This window comes from Felis catus, chromosome B3 (genome assembly GCF_018350175.1).
Source record: "Felis catus isolate Fca126 chromosome B3, F.catus_Fca126_mat1.0, whole genome shotgun sequence".
In the NCBI taxonomy this organism is placed as follows: Eukaryota; Metazoa; Chordata; class Mammalia; order Carnivora; family Felidae; genus Felis; species Felis catus.
The window spans coordinates 147,082,839-147,096,580 of record NC_058373.1 but is presented as its reverse complement, the minus strand read 5'-3'; positions in this window follow the sequence as shown (position 1 = coordinate 147,096,580).

Genomic DNA, 13,742 nt, shown 5'->3' with positions numbered 1-13,742 from the left:
ACCTGGTGTAGCAGCCTGGTGCTGGGTAGTACTGAAAGCTCCCTGCAGTCTAGGCCCGGCCCTGCAGGGAGGTTCCTGTCAAGACTCACAGGACGTTTATTCCAGTGTCTCTACTCCAGCATTACATGGTGGAGGGGAGCAGAATATGCCACCCCAAATATGCCGCTGGAATGAAACATGCTTGAGAAACAGCCAGTGCAGAGATGCACTGACCATCATTTGTTCCCTAAACAGAATATAAATCTCCAATGTGAAATACACCCTTTTTGTACCAGGAGGAGAAAACTGTCCTTAGCACCAGAAAAAGGAATTTAGGCCCCAGAATGCTGGGCAGAGAAATCTTAGTTCTTCATTATTGTAGTAACACTAAGCCCATTGAAGCTCTCAGTTTTTCCCCATTGAGGATGATATTAGCATTGGGTCTTTCATATATGGCTTTTATGATCTCGAGGTATGCTCCTTCTATCCCTACTTTCTTGAGGGTTTTTATCAAGAAATGATGCCGTATTTTGTCGAATGCTTTCTCTGCATCTATGGAGAGGATCATATGGTTCTTGTCCTTTCTTTTATTGATGTGATGAATCACGTTGTTTTGCAGATATTGAACCAGCCCTGCATCCCAGGTATAAATCCTACTTGGTCGTGGTGAAATATTTTTTTTAATGTATTGTAGGATCTGGTAGGCTAATATCTTGTTGAGGATTTTTGCATCCATGTTCATCAGGGAAATTGGTCTATAGTTCTCCTTTTTAGTGTGGTCTCTGTCTCCTTTTGGAATCAAGGTAATTCTGGCTTGAGAAAGAGTCTGGAAGTTTTCCTTCCATTTCTATATTTTGGAACAGCTTCAAGAGAAGAGGTGTTAACTCTTCCTTAAATGTTTGGTAGAATCCCCTGGAAAGCCATCTGGCCCTGGACTCTTGTTTTTGACAGATTTTTGATTACTAATACTATTTCCTTACTGGTTATCAGTCTGTTGAAATTTTTATAGTTCTTCCTGTTTCAGTTTGGTAGTGTATATGTTTCTAGGAATTTTCCCATTTCTTCCAGATTGACCATTTTATTGGCATATAATTTCTCATAATACTCTCTTATTATTGTTTTTATTTCTGTTGTGTTGGTTGTGATCTTTCTTCTGTAATTCTTGATTTTAGTTATTTGCATCCTTTCCTTTTTCTTTTTGATCAAACTGGCTAGCGGTTTATCAATTTTGTTCATTTTTTCAAAGAACCTGCTTCCGGTTTCATTGATTTGGTCTACTGTTTATTTGGTTTCGATAGCACTAATTTCTTTTGTAATCTTTATTATTTCCTGTCTTCTGCTGGTTTTGGGTTCTATTTGCTGTTCTTTTTCCAGCTCCTTAATGTGTAAGGTTAGGTTGTGTACCTGAGATCTTTCTTCCTTCTTTAGGAAGGCCTGGAATGCTATATACTTTCATCTTATGACCACCTTTGCTGCATCCCAGAATTTTGGGTTGTGTCGTTATCATTTTAATTGACTTCCATATACTTTTTAACTTCCTCTTAAATGCTTGGTTAGCCCATTCATTCTTTAGTAGGATCCTCTTTCGTCTCCAAGTATTTTTTACCTTTCGAATTTTTTCTTGTGGTTGATTTTGAATTCATGGCATTGTGGTCTGAAAATATGCATGGTATGATCTCGATCTTTTTGTACTTACTTAGGGCTGATTTGTATCCCAGTATATGGTCTATTCTGGAGAACGTTCCATGTGCACTGGAGAAGAATGCATATTCTGATGCTTTAGGATGAAATATTCTGAATATATCTGTTAAGTCCATCTGGTCCAGTGTGTCATTCAAAGCCATTCTTTCCTTGTCGATTTTTTGTTGAGATGATCTGTCCATTGCTGTGAGTGGGGTGTTGAAGTCTCCTAATATTATGGTATTACTATCGGTGAGTTTCTTTATGTTTGTGATTAATTGATTTATATATTTGTGTGCTCTCCCATTTGGCGCATAAATGTTTACAATTATTGGATATTCTTCGTCTATAGACCCCTTGGTCATGATATAATGCCCTTTTGCATCTCTTGATACAGTATTTTTAAGTCTAGATTGTCTGATATAAGTATGGCTACTCGGGCTTTCTTTTGTTGATCATTCGCATGATAGATGGTTCTCCATCCCCTTATGTTCAATATGAAGGTGTCTTTAGGTCTAAAGTGGGTCTCTTGTGAACAGCATATAGATGGATCTTGTTTTCTTACCCATTCCATTACCCTATGTCTTTTGATTGGGGCATTGAGTCCACTGAGGTTTAGAGTGGGTACTGAAAGATATGAGTTTATTGCCATGATGATGCTTGTAGAGCTGGAGTTTCTGATGGTGTTCTCTGGTCCTTTCTAATCTTTCTTGCTTTTGATATACATATACATATACATATACATATACATATACATATACATATACATATACATATACATATGTGTGTGTATATATATGTATATTTTTTTTCATGTTTTGTCCCCTCAGAGAGTCCCCCTTAAAATTTTTTGCAGGGCTGGTTTAGTGGTCAAAAACTCTTTTGATTTTTGTTTGTCTGGGAAACTTTGATCTCTCCTTCTATTTTGAATGACAGCCTTCTTGGATAAAGAATTCTTGTCTGCATACTTTTCTGATTCAGCACACTGAATAGACTCCGCCACTCCTTTCTGGCCTGCCAAGATTCTGTGGATAGGTCTGCTGCAAACCTGATCTGTCTTCCCTTGTATGTTAGGGACTTTTTTTCCTTGCTGCTTTCATGATTCTCTCCTTGCCTGAGTATTTTGTGAATTTGACTATGGTATGCCTTGTTGCTGGCCAGTTTTTGTTTAATCTAATGGGGGTCCTCTGTGCTTTCTGGATTTTGATGTCTGTGTCTTTCCCCAGGTTAGGAAAGTTTTCTGCTATGATCGGCTCACATAACCCTTCTACCCCTATTTCTCTTTCTTCCTCCTCTGGGACCCCTATGATTCTGATGTTCCTTTTTAATGAGTCACTGATTCCTCTAATTCTTAAATCATGCTCTTTTGCCTTAATCTCCCTCTTTTTTTCTGCTTCATTATTTTCTATAAGTTTGTCCTCTATATTGCTGCTTCTCTGTTCTGTCTCATCCATCCTTACCACAGCTGCATCCATCCGTGATTGCAGTTCAGGTATAACATTCTTAATTTCATTCTGGCTATTTTTTTTTTACTTCTCTTATCTCTTCAGAAAGGGATTCTAATCTATTTTTGACTCCAGCTAGTATTCTTATTATTGTGATTCTAAATTCTGGTTCAGACATCTTGCTTGTACCTGTGTTGGTTAAATCCCTGGCTGTCGTTTCTTCATGGTCTTTCTTTTGGGGGTGAATTCCTCCGTTTTGTCATTTTGAAGAGAGAAAAGGAATTAATGAAGTAGAAATATTGAAATAAAACAATAAAATTTCAAAAATATTAAAATTAAAAATTAAACATACACACACACAAATCTAATAGTTAATGCTACATCCCAGGTGTGATTTTTTAGGGTGTTGAAAGTGGTTTGACAGATTAGGGGAAAAACAGGGGGCAAAGTATGTCATTTGAGAATTTGAAAAAATGAATACACTGAAGTAGAGTAAATTGGGTAGATGGGAGTAAAATAGAAATTGAAAATAATATACACAAAAGTAAAGAATATAGTAGAAAAGATTAAAGAAAAATATTTTTAATAAAAATTAAAAATAAATATGAGTTTTTTGTTCTGTATTTTAGAAAAAAGTAAAGAAATGAAAAAGAGAATAAAGATAAAAGAAAAAAAAGATCATTTGATAATTTGAAAAAAATGAAAAAATATACTGTAGTAGACGAAAGTAAAATGATGGAAATAAAATGGAATTTGAAAAAATTTACATAAAATTAAAAAAAACATAGTAATGACAATTAAATAAGATTATTTTGTAAATATGAAATTTATTGTCAAATAGGTTTTTATACAACACCCAATGCTCATCCCAACAGGTGCCCTCCTCAATACCCATCACCCACCCTCCCCTCCCTCCCACCCCCCATCAACCCTCAGTTTATTCAGTTTTTAAGAGTCTGTGATGGTTTGACTCCCTCCCTCTCTAACTTTTTTTTCCTTCCCCTTCCCCATGGTCTTCTGTCAAGTTTCTCAGGATCCAAATAAGAGTGAAAACATACGGTATCTGTCTTTCTCCATATGACTAATTTCACTCATCACAACACTCTCCAGATCCATCCATGTTGCTATAAAAGGCCACATTTCATTCTTTCTCAATGCCAGGTAGTATTCCATTTTGAATAGATACCACAATTTCTTTATCCATTCATTAGTTGATGGACATTTAGACTCTTTCCATAATTTGACTATTGTTCAAAGTGTTGCTATAAACATTGGGGTACAAGTGCCCCTATGCATCAGCACTCCTGTATCCTTTGGATAAATTCCTAGCAGTGCTATTGCTGGGTCATAGGGTAGACCTATTTTTAATTTTTTAGGAACATCCACACTATTTTCGAGAATGGCTGCACCAGTTTGCATTCCCACCAACAGTGCAAGAGGGCTCCCGTTTCTTCACATCCTCTCCAGCATGTATAGTCTCCTGATTTGTTCATTTTAGCCACTCTGACTGGCGTGAGGTGGTATCTCAGTGTAGTTTTCATTTGTATTTCCCTGATGAGGTGCGACGTTGAGCATCTTCTCATGTGCCTGTTGGCCAATTGGATGTCTTCTTACAGAAGTGTCTATTCATGTCTTCTGCCCATTTCGTCACTCTATTATTTGTTTATCAGGTGTGGAGTTTGATGAGTTCTTTATAGATTTTGGATACTAGCCCTTTGTCTGATATGTCATTTGCAAATATCTTTTCCCATTCTGTTGGCTGCCTTTTAATTTGGCTGATTGTTTCCTTTGCAGTGCAGCTTTTTATCTTCATGAAGTCCCAATAGTTCATTTTTGTTCTTAATTCCCTTGCCTCTGGAGATGTGTCAAGTAAGAATTTGCTGTGGCTAAAGTCAGAGAGGTTATTTCCTCCTCTCTCCTCTAGGGTTTTGGTGGTTTCCTGTCTCACATTCAGGTCCTTTATCCGTTTTGAGTATATTTTTGTGAATTGTGTAAGAAAGCGGTCTAGATTAATTCTTCTGCATGTTGCTGTCCAGTTCTCCCAGCACCATTTGTTAAAGAGACTATCTTTTTTCCATTGGATATTCTTTCCTGCTTTGTCAAAGATTTGTTGGCCGTACATTTGTGGGTCCAATTCTGGAGTCTCTATTCTATTCCATTGGTCTATGTGTCTGTTTTTGTGCCAATACCATGCTGTCTTGATGATGACAGCGTTGTACTAGAGGCTAAAGTCTGGGATTGGGATGCCTCCCGCTTTGGTCCTCTTCTTCAATATTTGTCTATTCTGGGTCTTTTGTGGTTCCATACATGTTTTAGTATTGCTTGCTCTAGCTTCGAGAAGAATGCTGGTGCAATTTTGATTGGGATTGCAATTTCGATTGTGTAGATTGATTTGGGTAGTATTGACATTTTAACAATATTCTTCTTCCAATCCATGAGCATGGAATGTTTCTTCATTTGTTTGCATCTTCTTCAGTTTCCTTCATAAGCTTTCTATAGTTTTCAGCATACAGATCTTTTACATCTTTGGTTAGGTTTATTCTTAGGTATTTTATGAATCTTGGTGCAATTGTGAATGGGATCAGTTTCTTCATTGGTCTTCCTGTTGCTTCATTTTTAGTGTATAAGAATGTAAGTGATTTCTGTACATTGCTTTTGTATCTTGCGACTTTTCTGATTTCATGTATCAGTTCTATCAGACTTTTGGTGGAGTCTATTGGGTTTTCCATGTGTAGTATCATGTCATCTGCAAAAAGTGAAAGCTGACTTCATCTTTGACAATTTTGATACCTTTGATTTCCTTTTGTTGTCTGATTGCTGATGCTAGAACTTCCAACACTATGTTAAACAACAGCAGTCAGAGTGGACATCCCTGTCGTATTCCTGATCTCAGGTGCAAATATCTCAATTTTTCCCCATCGAGGATGATATTAGCTGTGGGCTTTTCATAAATGGCTTTTATCATGTTCAAGTGTGTTCCTTCTATCCTTAGTGTCTTGAGGGTTTTTATTAAGAAAGGATGCTGAATTTTGTCAAATGCTTTCTCTGCATCAATTGACAAGATCATATGGTTCTTATCTTTTATCAATGTGATGTATCACACTGATTGATTTGTGAATGTTGAACAAGGCCTGCAGCCCAGGAATGAACCCGTTGATCATGGTGAATAATTCTTTTTATATGCTGTTGAATTCGATTTGTTAGTATCTTATTGAGAATATTTGCATCCATATTCATCAGGGATATTGGGCTGTAGTTGTCTTTGTTGTAGGGTCTTGTCTGGTTAAAAATCAAAGTAATGCTCTCTTCATAGAATGAGTCTGGAAGTTTTCCTTCCCTTTCTATTTTTTGGAACAGCTTGAGAACTAGAGGTATTACCTCTGCTTTAAATATCTGGTAGAATTCCCCAGGGAAGCCATCTTGTCCTGGACTCTTGTTTGTTGGGAGATTTTTAATGACTGATTCAATTTCTTCGCTGGTTATGGGTCTGTTCAAATTTTCTATTTCTTCCTGTTTGAGTTTTGGCCGTGTGTGGGTGCTTAGGAATTTTTCCATTTCTTCCAAGTTGTCCAGTTTGTTGGCATATAATTTTTCATAGTATTCCCTGATAATTGCTTGTATTTCTAAGGGTTTGGTTGTAATAATTCCATTTTCCTTCATGATTTTATCTATTTGGGTCATCTCCCTTTTCTTTTTGAGAAGCCTGGCTAGAGTTCATCAATTTTGTTTATTTTGTCAAAAAAACAACTCTTGGTTTCATTGATCTGCTCTTCAGTTTTTTAGATTCTATTTTATTTATTTCTGCTCTGATTTTTATTATTTCTCTTCTTCTGCTGGATTTAGGGTGTCTTTGCTGTTCTGCTTCTATTTCCTTTAGGTGTGCTGTTAGATTTTGTATTTGGGATTTTTCTTGTTTCTGAGATGGGCTTGGATTACAATGTATTTTCCTCTCAGGACTGCCTTTGCTGCATCCCAAAGCATTTGGATTGTTGTATTTTCTTTTTTGTTAATGTTTATTTATTTTTGAGAGAGAAAGAGGCAGAATGCGAGTGGGTTAGGGGCAGAGAGAGAGGGAGGCACAGAATCTAAAGCAGGCTCCAGACTCTGAGCTGTCAACACAGACCCGGACGTGGGGCTCAGACTCACAAGCTGGGAAATTGTGACCTGAGCCGAAGTTGGAATCTCAACCGACTGAGCCACCTAGGCCCCCCTGGAGTGTTGTATTTTCATTTTCATTTGTTTCCATATATTTTTTAATTTCTTCTCTAATTTCGTGGGTGACCCATTCATTCTTTAGTAGGGTGTTCTTTAACCTCCATGCTTTTGGAACTGTTCCAGACTTTTTCCTGTGGTTGATTTCAAGTTTCATAGCATTTGGTCTGAAACTGTGCATGGTATGATCTGACTTCTTTTGTACTTATGAAGGGCTGTTTTATGACCCAGTATGTGATCTATCTTGGAGAATGTTCCATGTTCACTCGAGAATAAAGTATATTCTGTTGCTTTGGGATGCAGAGTTCTAAATATATCTCTTAAGTCCATCTGATCCAATGTATCATTCTGAGCCCTTGTTTCTTTATTGATTCTGTGTCTAGATGATCTATCCATTGTTGTATGTGGGGTGTTAAAGTCCCCTGCAGTGATCACATTCTTGTCAATAAGGTTGCTTATGTTTGTAATGATTTTATATATTTGGGTGCTATCATATTAGGTGCATAGACATTTATAATTGTTAGTTTTTCCTGATGGATAGACCCTGTAATGATTATATAATGCCCTTCTTCACCTCTTGTTACAGCCTTTAATTTAACGTCTAGTTTGTCTGATATATGTACGGCTACTCCAGCTTTCTTTTGACTTCCAGTAGTATGATAGCTATCCATCCCCACAATTTGAATCTGAAGGTGTCCTCAGGTCTCAAATGAGTCTCTTGTAGACAGCAAATAGATGGGTCTTGTTTTTTTATCCATTCTGATACCCTATGTCTTTTGGTTGGAGCACTTAGTCCATTTACATTCAGTCTTATCGAAAGTTATGGGTTTACAGTCATTGTGATATCTGTAGGTTTCATGCTTGTAGTGATGTCTCTGGTACTTTGTGGTCCTTGCAACATTTCACTTACAGAATCCCCCTTAGGATCTCTTGTAGGGCTGGTTTAGTGGTGATGAATTCCTTCCATTTTTGTTTGTTTGGGAAGACCTTTATGTTTCCTATCCTGAATGACGGACTTGCTGGATAAAGGATTCTTGGCTGCATTTCTGGTCCTCACATTGAAGATTTCCTGCCATTCCTCTCTGGCCTGCCAAGTTTCAGTAGATGTGTCTGCCACTACTCTTATGGATCTCAATTTGTAAGTTAGAGCATGTTTATCTCTAGCTGCTTTCAGAATTTTCTTTTTATCCTTGTATTTTGCCAGTGTCATTATGATATATCGTGCAGAAGATCGATTCAAGTTACATCTGAAGGGAGTTCTCTGTGCCTCTTGGATTTCAATGCCTTTTTCCTTCCCCAGATCAGGGAAGTTCTCAGCTATGATTTGTTCAAGTACACCTTCAGCCCCTTTCTCTCTCTCTTCCTCTTCTGGAATTCCTATGGGACAGATATTGTTCCATTTGATTGCATCACTTAGTTCTCTAATTCTCCCCTCATACTCCTGGATTTTTTTTTATCTCTCTTGTTCTCAGCTTCTTCTTTTTCCATAATTTTATCCTCTAATTCACCAATTCTCTCCCCTGCCTCTTCAGTCCGTGCTACGGCCAACTCCATTTTATTTTGCACCTCATTGATAGTAATTTTTACCTCCTCATGACTATTTCTTAGTCCCTTGATCTCTGTAGTAATAGATTCTCTGCTTTCTTCTGTGCCTTTTTCAAGCCCAGTGATTACTTTTATGACTATTATTCTAAATTCTTGTTGTGTTATAGTGCTTAAATTGTTTTTGATCAATTCGTTAGGTGTCGCTACTTCCTGGAGTTTCTTTTGAGGCGAGTTCTTCCATTTCATCATTTTCGGTAGTCCCTGTGGTGGCTCCAAACTGCATGGCACTTCCCCTGTGCTGTCTGGTGTAACTTGGGTTGGTGGGCGGGGCTGCAGTCAGACCCAATGTCTGCCCCCAGCCCACTGCTGGGGCCACAGTCACACTGGTGTGTACCTTATCTTACCCTCTCCCAGGGGCAAGATTCACTGTGGAGTGGTGTGGCCCCTGTCTGTGCTGCTTGCACACTTCCAGGCTTGGGGTGCTGCTTCGATAGGATCTGGCATATCAACCAGGGTGGATCCACAAGGTTCACAGTGGCGGGATGGGTAGGCTTAGCTCGCTTTGCCATCAGTGGTCCCCTGTGGTAGGGGCCCTGAAGCACCAGGAGGGAGGCAGACCCGTCGGAAGGATGGATCCACAGAAGCACAGTGTTGGATTTTTGCGTGATGCAAGCAAGTTTGGTGACAGAAACTGGTTCCCTTTGGGATTTTGGCTGGGGGATGGGAGAGGGAGATGGCTCTGGCCACTGCCTTTGTTCCTGCCGAGCTGAGCTCTGTCTTCCGGGACTCATCAACTCTGCCTCCAGGTGTCCTCTTACTCTTCCCGCTCTCTGAGAGCAGAGCTGTTGACTTTTAGCATCCCAGATGTTAAGCCCCGCTGGCTGTCAGAACTCACAGAGTTTGGCCCCTCCGCTTTTGCAAGCCAGACTTTGGGGGCTGTGCCTTCGGGGGCGGTCTCCCCCTCCACCACCCTGGCTCCCTCCCGACTGTCCGTATAGCATGCACCGCCTCTCTGCCCTTCCTACTCTCTTCCGTAGGCTTCTTGTGTGTGCTGGCTCCAGAGAGTCCATTCTGCTAGTCTTCTGGAAGTTTTCTGGGTTATTTAGGCAGATGTGGGTGGAATCTAAGCGATCAGCATGATAAGGTGTTCTCCTAAGCCTCCATCTTCCGCTCTCTCCCCAAATAGGAATATTTTTAATAGAAATTGAAAGTAAAAATGAAGTTTTGTCTCTGCCCCCCAAACTCAGGCTATCGGACAGCCAGCGAGTCATCTGAACGCCCTTGCTGTGGTTTAGATCGTTCTTGGGAAATACCACCTCAGAGGAGATGTGGCACCATGGGGGATGATCTTGAGAACATTGGACAGGAGCCGGCCCTGCCCAGAATGCAAACAGCAAGAGGGACGCACTTAGGGTGACCTGGCCCTCTGCCAGCCTCATGCCTCTGCTCAGGGACATCTGCCAGTGAGAATGGATAAATGGAGGATCCTCAGCAAAGCCAGATCTAGACCATCTGTGAGAACAGAGGGCTGTGCTGGGCAGGCAGCACCTTACACCTTGGGGCCACCTGTGGGGTTAGGTAACAGTCACAGTGTGTGGCATTGGGTGACCCTGCACATCAGTCTAGCTTGAGCACATGTGGCAGAGGCAGGCAGGCCCTGTCCAAGCATGCTCATATAGACATAGTAGGGACTTGGACCCAGAGACATGGCTCTATTCAACACATTCCATCTTTCCTGTAGCTACTTGAATACAGAATATACAATTTTAACACCCTGAACTTCTCTACCACTTCCATGTCCTGTGGCACTGCTGGTTCACTTTCTGTGGATGACTACTTTTCCTCATTTTGGAGACCACTGCTTCCTACTTCCTTGGGATGTGGAGGTAGACATCAATTTTACCTGTGTACGTGTTGAAAAACATTGCTTTGTAATTTTACATGTCTTATTCTGGTTGGCTATTAGTTTGCAGGCCATTTGATCCTTTTGGTTGTTGCTTTGAAATTTCCTCTGAGTTTACTTAGGGAATATTTCCCAGTATTCTGTGTCATGATTGGTGAAGTACAAGGTTGTATTTTAGTATTTTCTTATGCCAGTGGTGAGAACAGAAAGTACTGCTGACCATGTGTGAGTCCCAGTATTTTTTCCCTCTAATCCTTTATTGTGATTCTTTCCCAGCTTCTGGCAGCCTCCTCCTATGCATGTGGGTTTCTCTCCTGAGCTGGAGACACAAAGGGGCTGTCTGCTGGTGCCCAACTTGAGAGGAAGAGTGAATGTCCCCACTAGTTTTAAAATGCCCGCCTTCCTTTTACACAAAACCCAGATAGGGATACCATAACACACCTAAAAACTACATGGGCAAAAATCTCCTTGACCTTGGCCTTGGAAATGATGTTTTAGATATGACTCCAAATGCACATTCAATGAAGACAAAAATCAGTGAGTGAGAACACATCAAACTAAAAATCTTCTGCTTAGGAAAAGAAACATTCACCAAAGGAAAAGACATTTTACAGGGATGGAAAAACATTGTAAAACGTGTGATATGAGGTTCATATCCAAAATTTAAAAAAAGCTTATTTTGCTGAATATTATAACAAGCAACCGAATTAAAAAAATTGGGGAGTAGAGGACTTGAAAGGGCATGTTTCCAAAGTCCATGTACAAACGTCCAGCAAGTGCATTAAAAGATGCTCAACATCACTCATCACCAGAGACATGCAAATCAAAGCCACAATCCCATAACACTTCACACCTGTTATTATGGCTGTTACCATCAGACAAGAGATAACAAATGCTTGTGAGCATGTGGAAATAAGCAAACCTGGTACACTGTCCCTAGGAATGTAAACTGGTGAGGTTACTACTGAAAGCAGTGTGGAGAATTCTCAAAAAATTAGAAACAAAAGTATGGTTGTGCCCAGCGATCCCATTTCTGAGTGATATATACAGGGGATGAAGTCACTACATCAGAGATATGTGCACCCCATGTTCATTGCAGTATTATTCTCCATAGCTGAGACACTGAAAAGACCTAACTGCTCATCAAGGGATTAATAGATAAAGAAGATGTGAGATTAGATAGATAGATGGATGGATACAGAGATAGATAGATAGGTAGGTAGGTAGATAGATAGATAGATAGATAGATAGATAGATAGATAGATAGATGATAGGTTTCATCCTTATAAAAGTTAATCGTTCCATTTGTGACTACATGGATGAAGCTTGAAGACATTATGCTAAGTTAAATTAGTCCGAGAAAGACACATTCTGTATGATCACACTTACATGTGGAGTCTAGACACATCAAATTCACAGAAACAGAGTGTGCAATGGTGGGTTCCAGGGACTGAGGGGCAGAGAAAATGGGGGGGGGGCATTGCTCAGTGTGTCCAAACTTCCAGTTAGAAGATAGACAAAAAGCTTCCATGGGTCTAATGTATAGTAAGATGACAATAATTAATATACATATTGTATATTGAAAGTTGCTTTATGTTCTTACCATAATTAGCTGAAGAATATACTAACTTTAACTTTGTAAACATTTCGCATTATATACATGTATCAAGGCATCACATTGTACACCTTAAACGTACATAATGTTATATGTCAATTATATCTCAATAAATCTGGGGCCAAAAAATAAGGGATTCCTAGAAGACATTCCTATACACATTTGGCTGGTAATAATTTAACTATGCATGGACATGACTGCAAATCATACAATATGTGATATTAACCCTAAAGATGTTTATGCACAGAGAAGATTTCATACAAGTGTGCATGTGTCTGTGTTGGTGGGAATAATTTCATGTGATTCTGTACACTCATAGAAACAACAGTCATAACAACAGGTGTTAGGACACTGGTGCTAAGTAGAGATCGTGGCATTTTTGAAGAAAATTAAAGACATTATGGCCAGGGGATAGATCATGAGCAATTTGGGATGTAAAACAAAACAAAACAAAACAAAACAAAACAAAACGGTGAACAAGAACGGTGAACACTTTTCATCATTGTGATTGGAACATAACATAAGATCTGTGTTTTCCTTCTACATCTCACAGCTTTTGTACTCCATTTCCCATATGAATGGCTTCCTTTGTGCTTAGTTGATATTTTGCAGTGACACATTTTCATTTGCTTCTTTGTTCCTTTTGTGCACATTCTTTAGATAGATCCTTTGGGTTTACCATGCCCTTACACAAAAGACTCTAAAGCCATAACAGTCCATTGTCAACTGATAACTACTTAAATTCAATCCCATGGACAAGTACACTTTAACAGCTCCACACCACTCCCCACTCTACTGATGTCACAGGTCACATCTGTATGTATTGTGTACCCATGAACATTGATTTATAGTCACACTTGATGCTTTTGTCTTTTGCATCTCACAAAAGAATTGGAAGTGTAGTAGAGGGCTAATGTCAGCCTCCTAGCAGCCTAAGATGTCCCTGTGTTGTCTCTCACATCCATCCAAAACTTGGCATCCATCCACAAACAAATGTGCATTTTTGGGCCCTGTGGGATCCAGCTCCATATGCCAATGGACCCCTGAAGAGTCTTCCCTACACATGCATAGGTGAACATACCTGAGTGTGGCTATGGAATCTATAGTGACCCCTGAACCTGTTCCACCTTTCTTGTCTGTGGTCTCCGAGGTTCTGGGAAACAGTCTTAGTTGATCACACATGGACTGGAGTCTGTGGAAGTCCAACTTTCCAAAGAAAGTGAAAACTCTGACTTTAAATGATATCTTCATTCCCCCCATCCTTGTGCATTGTAGCATTATTTACAAGAACCAAAACACCCTATGTGTCCGCAGACAGAAGAATGGGTAAAAAGAAGTGTAGCCTGTATGTATAGTGGAATTC